This window comes from Atta cephalotes (genome assembly GCF_000143395.1).
Source record: "Atta cephalotes unplaced genomic scaffold scaffold00053, whole genome shotgun sequence".
Lineage (NCBI taxonomy): Eukaryota > Metazoa > Arthropoda > Insecta > Hymenoptera > Formicidae > Atta > Atta cephalotes.
Genome location: NW_012130117.1, coordinates 1,534,854 through 1,541,368, shown reverse-complemented (window position 1 = coordinate 1,541,368; position 6,515 = coordinate 1,534,854). Strand labels below are relative to the sequence as shown.

General features: G+C 27.6%; 1 pseudogene; it reads left to right on the top strand.

Moving 5' to 3' along the window:
- Nucleotides 1-6,137: 6,137 nt before the first annotated feature.
- LOC105623129 overlaps nucleotides 6,138-6,515 on the top strand; it is a 3,733-nt pseudogene continuing 3,355 nt past the window's right edge.

The following is a 6,515-nucleotide window of genomic DNA, read 5'->3' as shown; positions in this document are numbered from 1 at the left end:
AACTTAATTATGATTCTCTAAATATTGTTATTTAAAGATAACAATTAAATATAAGCTTCTAAATAAAGAAAAAACATTTTCTCTGTGCATAATTATGCACAATGTTTATTTTGTTTCTAATTTATTATAGCCTATTTGTCTATATAAATCCCCAATTAATACCAATTTGATCGATTAATAATTAATTGTGTTAATTCTGTTTTGTGATTTTCTTAACGAATATACACATGTTGCTGATGTAATTAATTTTTAATGAGAACTTGATAGTTTTATATGAAATAACAGAATACGTACAGAGTTACCAAAAAGTTCCGGGACGACCAGGTAACTCCTCAGGAAAACTTTATCGAGAAAAACGTTAAATACAAAAGTTTTAGGATTCAAAAAGATCTATTTACTGATCTTATTAGTTTAACCTTGGATGGCGTCGCCAAGGATATATCGATTTTTTTTAATGAAACACCCTACTTTTAATTCCAGAATCTAATAGCTAGTATCAAGAACTTTTCAAAACACTGTAAGTAAACTGTAAAATTATTTTTCATTAAGTACTTTTCAAGTTATAAGGTTTGAAAGTTACAATGCCGCCAGCATTAGCATATTATGCAAGATAGCCGACCGAGGCTAAAACTTCTTATATTGTTCAGGATTATGTTTTGGATAACATTTGTTAAGATCAAGGCCATTGGAGATTATTCCTCTTTCATTTTTGCACTAAAAAGTAAAAATTCATTTTTACTTAAAAATGAAAATAAGAGGTATAACTTACATTGGCCTTGATCTTGACAAATGTTATTCAGAACATGAATAACATTCAAGAGGTTTTAGATCGAATACCTTGCGTAATGCTATAATATCGACGATACTGTAACTTTTAAACTTTATAACTCGAAAAGTATTTAATGAAAAATAATTTTATTACAGTATTTTTAAAAGCTCTTGACACCAACTATTAAATTCTGGCATCAAAAATAGGGTTCCATTTAAAAAAATCGATTTGATCTGACTTGGCGACGCCACTCAAGATTAAACTGATAAGATCAGTAAATAGTTCTTTTTGAACCTTAAAATTTTTGTATTTAACGTTTTTCTCGATAATGTTTTCCTGAGGAGTTATTTCGTCCCGAACACTTTGTATAACAGTAATAAAATATAATGTATATTATTTAAATTAATTTGGACATTTGTTCAAATTATAAATTTAATTAGTTATTCATTAATTATTGATATTAGTTCAATTAGTTTGATATTAATAATGTTTAAAATAAATATAATGTACGCCATATATATTTCCTTTCTTATACCAAGGAATGTACAACTATAATATCATGGAATTGAATATTAGAATACATTAACTCAACTAACGCTAAACATTCCTAAAATATTCCGTAAAATGTTCTAAAAAACCCAAAATAACATTTCAAGAATAATTCGGAATATTTCAAAATATTTTCAGAATGTTAAAGCAACATTCAAATAATAATCGTTAAATATTCCAGTTATGCATTAATACATATTCGGAGAATGTTTCATATATGTATATTCAGCAAAATAATATAATAATCTTATATTTTCCCAGAAATGTTAGATCTAGGAAGTCTATCTCCCTAAAATAAATTTTTATAATAATTTTTATAATAAAATTGTACTGTCAAAAACACATTTCATTTACTTTCCCATACAACATTTTTACGTCTTAAAGACGTATAAAAGATGTTTGAAAGTCTCGAAGTCATATTTTAAAACGTTTTAAAATCATCAAAAAAACGTCTTAAATAACATCTTTTTTAAGACGTTATTAAGAGATTTTTTAGACATTCGTATTCTATGTGTTCCTTGTAACACTATTTTGAGGAGTCACTTCACAATGTTCAATAATGCTTCACAAACAAAATGCTGTACTTTTTATATTCTTTCTCATATAATTCTTATTTGCATATTGCTCGCAGGTGAGTGAATTTTGTGATATATATACAAAAAGTGTTATACAGTATATTCCGAATATTAATATTAATATTAGTGATATTTGTATATACTGTAAAAATTCTTTTGCTGTTTCGGAATATTTGACACATTGGAAATACAAATCGAATTTTTTGTTGAATAATTAGTTTTAATTAGAATATAACACAATTGTAGATAAAATATTATTTACAAAAAATATTTCTTAAAAGTACGAGTTTTGTACAAACGCTAAAAATAAAAACGATATATATTTAAAAATAAATAATTGTATAATATGATTTCATATATATTTTAATATAATATAATTAGAATTATTTTATTTATATAAGCAATTTTGAACAATACAATATACATATATGTTCTTTTACTTATAAAACATCTTAGAATTTTACAATTTGTTACTTACTTGCTTTCTTATGACTTTAATTATATTTCTTTATTATTTTGTCTATGTCTTAGTCCAAAATTTTGCAATTTATAAAAGATTTAACAATAATTTTTTTTTAATATAATAGAGAACGCGCCAATAATGAGTCAAAGTTAGAGTCATAAGTACAATACATATTTCTTATATTTCTTAATTTAAATTTAATTATCTCAGATGTGACTGTGCGGCGAAACGTTCGGACATTAACCACGATTATTGAGAAATATATACTCAGAGAGCACAAAATCGTCTAAAAGACGACTAAATTGTTATAAAGATATCTTTTAGTGAAAGAATATAGTCGACGAAAAAATGACTAAAAGATGACAGATGTTGCACTGTTAGTCATCTTATACGTCTTATTCATATGATAACTAAAGGATAACTTCTTTGGATACCTTTTAATCGTCTTTAATACTTCTTTTAATTTTTATATTTTGATACATATAACGTTTAATAACATCAAATTCTTAAATTAATTATTAATATAACAAAGTAACACAAAACAAAATAAAATTGCATGACTAATAATATACGTCCCATTTCATGTTTACCGTGTCCTATGTGCAAGAGTGATTATCTTTCATTATAGTCTCCTTTGAAGACTCGATTACAAAAAAAGTGTATTATTGTTCATTAGAACATGAGTAAAATTTCTCATAATGCTGCACCTTTTATTTTGTATGATTTTCAAATACGAGAAACTGAACTCCATCACGTTTATCTAGTGATCTCGCATACTGCTCGCAAATGAGTGATAAAAAGTATCAAAATAATGGAAAAATATCTTTTTCATATAATATTATCTTTTCAGCAATACAAAAAGATATTTTTTAGTCGATCTTTTGTTTTGCGAAAATGACAACCATAGAAAGATGACGAAAAGATGTCTTTTTTAAGTTGCCTTTTCGACAAAACTAAACTCTTATAGACATCTTTTGGTCTTGTTAAAAAGACAATCTAAAAACAATATTTTTTTGTCATCTTTTAGATACCTTTCGCTTTGCAGGAAAGACAATTTAAAAAAGACCTCTTTTCGTTATCTTTTAATATTTTGTGCTGCCTAGATAAGTATGCCCAAGTATATTAATATTGATCAACTAGCACCATCTTCTCTTATTCAATTGTGTATATTTTCTCAACAATCAATTATCAATTCATGATAAATTTTTCAAAGTTTCTATTAGTTTGCAAAATATCTACGAATGGTACTTTCATTGAGCTCATTCAAGTTGATAAAGCAGCTAGGCTAGGAAGCCTCAAAGAAAGAGAGAGACATGATAAATTACATCATGTGAAACCCGTGTCTAATCAGGATGAAGATCACGTGATCAGTTTTCTCCAATCTCTCTTTCATGCCTATAGAGTTTTGATGCCCACGTCCAATCAGAAGAGATGGATCACGTAATGCAATTTGTCAATCTCAAGGGCAACGCGATGCTACAAATGCTTTAAAGCAATTTTTGATTGATCAATTTGTAAAATTTCTTTTTTCTAATTGATCAACTAAATGGTTCAAAATATTTGTAGTGAGACTTTGAATGCTTTCCAGCAAGGACACAATTAGACACTGTGTAACACCAGAGAGAAACCTGAAGAGGACATGACGTATTGTGGAATACAGTTTATGATAGGCTGAAATTTTTATACTCGTATTCATAGTCAAACCTTATATTTAAGGCTTCTTTAAATTTATCTTTAGATACTTTACGAATTATTTCATTGGCTGCTGAGCATCTAAAGATAAATTTAAGCAAGTCTTAAGTACAAGGTCTGATTATGAATACGGGCATTATTCTCTTATTCTCTGTTCTTTATTTAGATCTCGTGGATTTCACCATGTCATCATGCGACTTCATAAAATATAATTTTTAGTACCAGAGAGAAACTTGAGAGAGGACATGACGGCCCAAAACCTGTAATCACAAAATGTTACCACGCACTACTGCCCTCTGACAAAGGGGATGTAAACTACATAACAACGTCTACTTTTCTTTCACTTTTCAAGATAAAGATGATAAATCGACATTTAGTTCATATAATCGTATTACATGTAGCATGAATATTGTATGAATCAAATATCGATTTATCGTCTCCAGCCTTGAAAAGTGGATGATGTACCGAAAAAAAAGTAGACGTTGTTATGTAGTTTACATCCATTTTGTCAGGAGGCAGTAGTGCACGGCAGCATTTTGCGATTACAAGTTTTGGGTCGGCATGTCTTCTCTCAGGTTTCTCTCTGGTACTAAAAATTCTATACTTTCATTACATGAAGTCACATGAGATTCACGAGGCCTAAATAAAAAACAGAGAATAAGAGAATGTCCATATTCATAATCAGACCTTGGCTTAAGGCTTTCTTAATTTTATCTTTAGCTCAGCAACCAATGAAATAATTCGTAGAGTATCTATAGATAAATTTAAAGAAGCCTTAAAGACTATGAATACGAGTATAAAAATTTCAGCCTATCATAAACTGTTCTACAATTCGTTCCGTTTCACGCATAGTGCGCATGTTATACCATTTTATCCTTATTGATCATCGAATATTAAAGAAAGATAAAATGATATATCATGCGTATCATGCGTGAAACAGAACGCAGCCATGGTTTCTAATAGGTTAAAATTCTTAAAGTGCCTTTTTATACTCGATGCTTACTTTTAATGTAAAAGTTGATGAATAAGTATCAAGTGTCAGTTTTGATCACATATTCTATTTTAATGCTGAAAATGAGCGCCGAATCTAGCGTTATGAAAAGACATCTTAACGAGGTCTATTAAAGGCTGTGTTCCAAATTTACTGCCAGCACTAAAAATGCTACAGTTTACGTTACATGCACAATAGATATTTTCAGTACTGGCAGTCAATTTTGGAACACAGTCAAAGTTTCCACGTGATTTTATTTTATACATTGATTATTGATATACATAACCAAAAAACAAACCGGTTAGCTGAATAGACTAACAATAATATTTATATAACATTTCTTAATAAATATCGAAGTTATATAAATTAGAAAAAATAGATAATAAATTTAATAGATAAATATGAAGAAAACTGTTGAGAAAAATTAAAAGATACATCATTTACTTAGTACAGTATGCGATTACTTTGATCATTTGCATTACAAAGAGAAATAAAGTTAAGGAAAATTTTAATGATTGAGATATTAAATACAACATTGATTGTAGATACATAAAAATAAAGAACTTAAAAATTCCTGGATAAGTTGCCAAGAATGAAATGCTGTTTAGAATCAGAGAATAATACAGTATTTACTACATAGAAATATACACAATACACCTAACAAAGTAGATAAGATTTTAATGCAAGATTTTAATGCAAAATATATAAACAAAAATACAAATAGCCCTCATAAGAATATATACTTATTTAATCAAAACTTGTTAAAGAATCTTAAAAGTCCAGTATTTAAAAAATTAAACAAACGTGCAAACTCGACAGCTCAAACAGATATATTCACAAAAAAAGAGGACAATTACCATAAATAGTGATTCTGATATCTTCAAGTCAGAATTATATAATACAGAAAACTAAGAATATTGATCTATTACATGATTTAGATTCTGATAGATAATAAAGTTCGAAGATTGTAAAGATATCTTTTTATCAACGATGATAAATACCACATAAGAAGATGAGGAAGGATAATTAAAAATTCAGTGACAAAATCTTTCCATTAGTGAAAAGGAAGATTTCGATACATTTGCAGATTTATGTTCAATGTCTCGCAAAAAACATAGAATTAAAACATCACAATTTCAAATAAAATCTGAATGTCATTTTAAGAAAGACAAACATAAGTTGAATATAGAAGGGAAACGTCTTTTACAAAAGTTGAATAATTTAGAAGAATGGGAAAAAATGCCATTAATTAATATAAAGGTTAATTTTGATCATAAAATAACAAGATAAGCAAACGACTCAATTGATAATCAAAATGAAATTAAGAGCTACAAACCAATAAAGTTAATTTAATAAAATAAATTCATGTAATAATTAATTACAAATGTTTCTACAGAAATTTATTATTTTAACAATAATTTATGACAAAGAGAGAGAGAGAGAGAGAGAGAGAGAGAGAGAGAGAGAGAGAGAGAG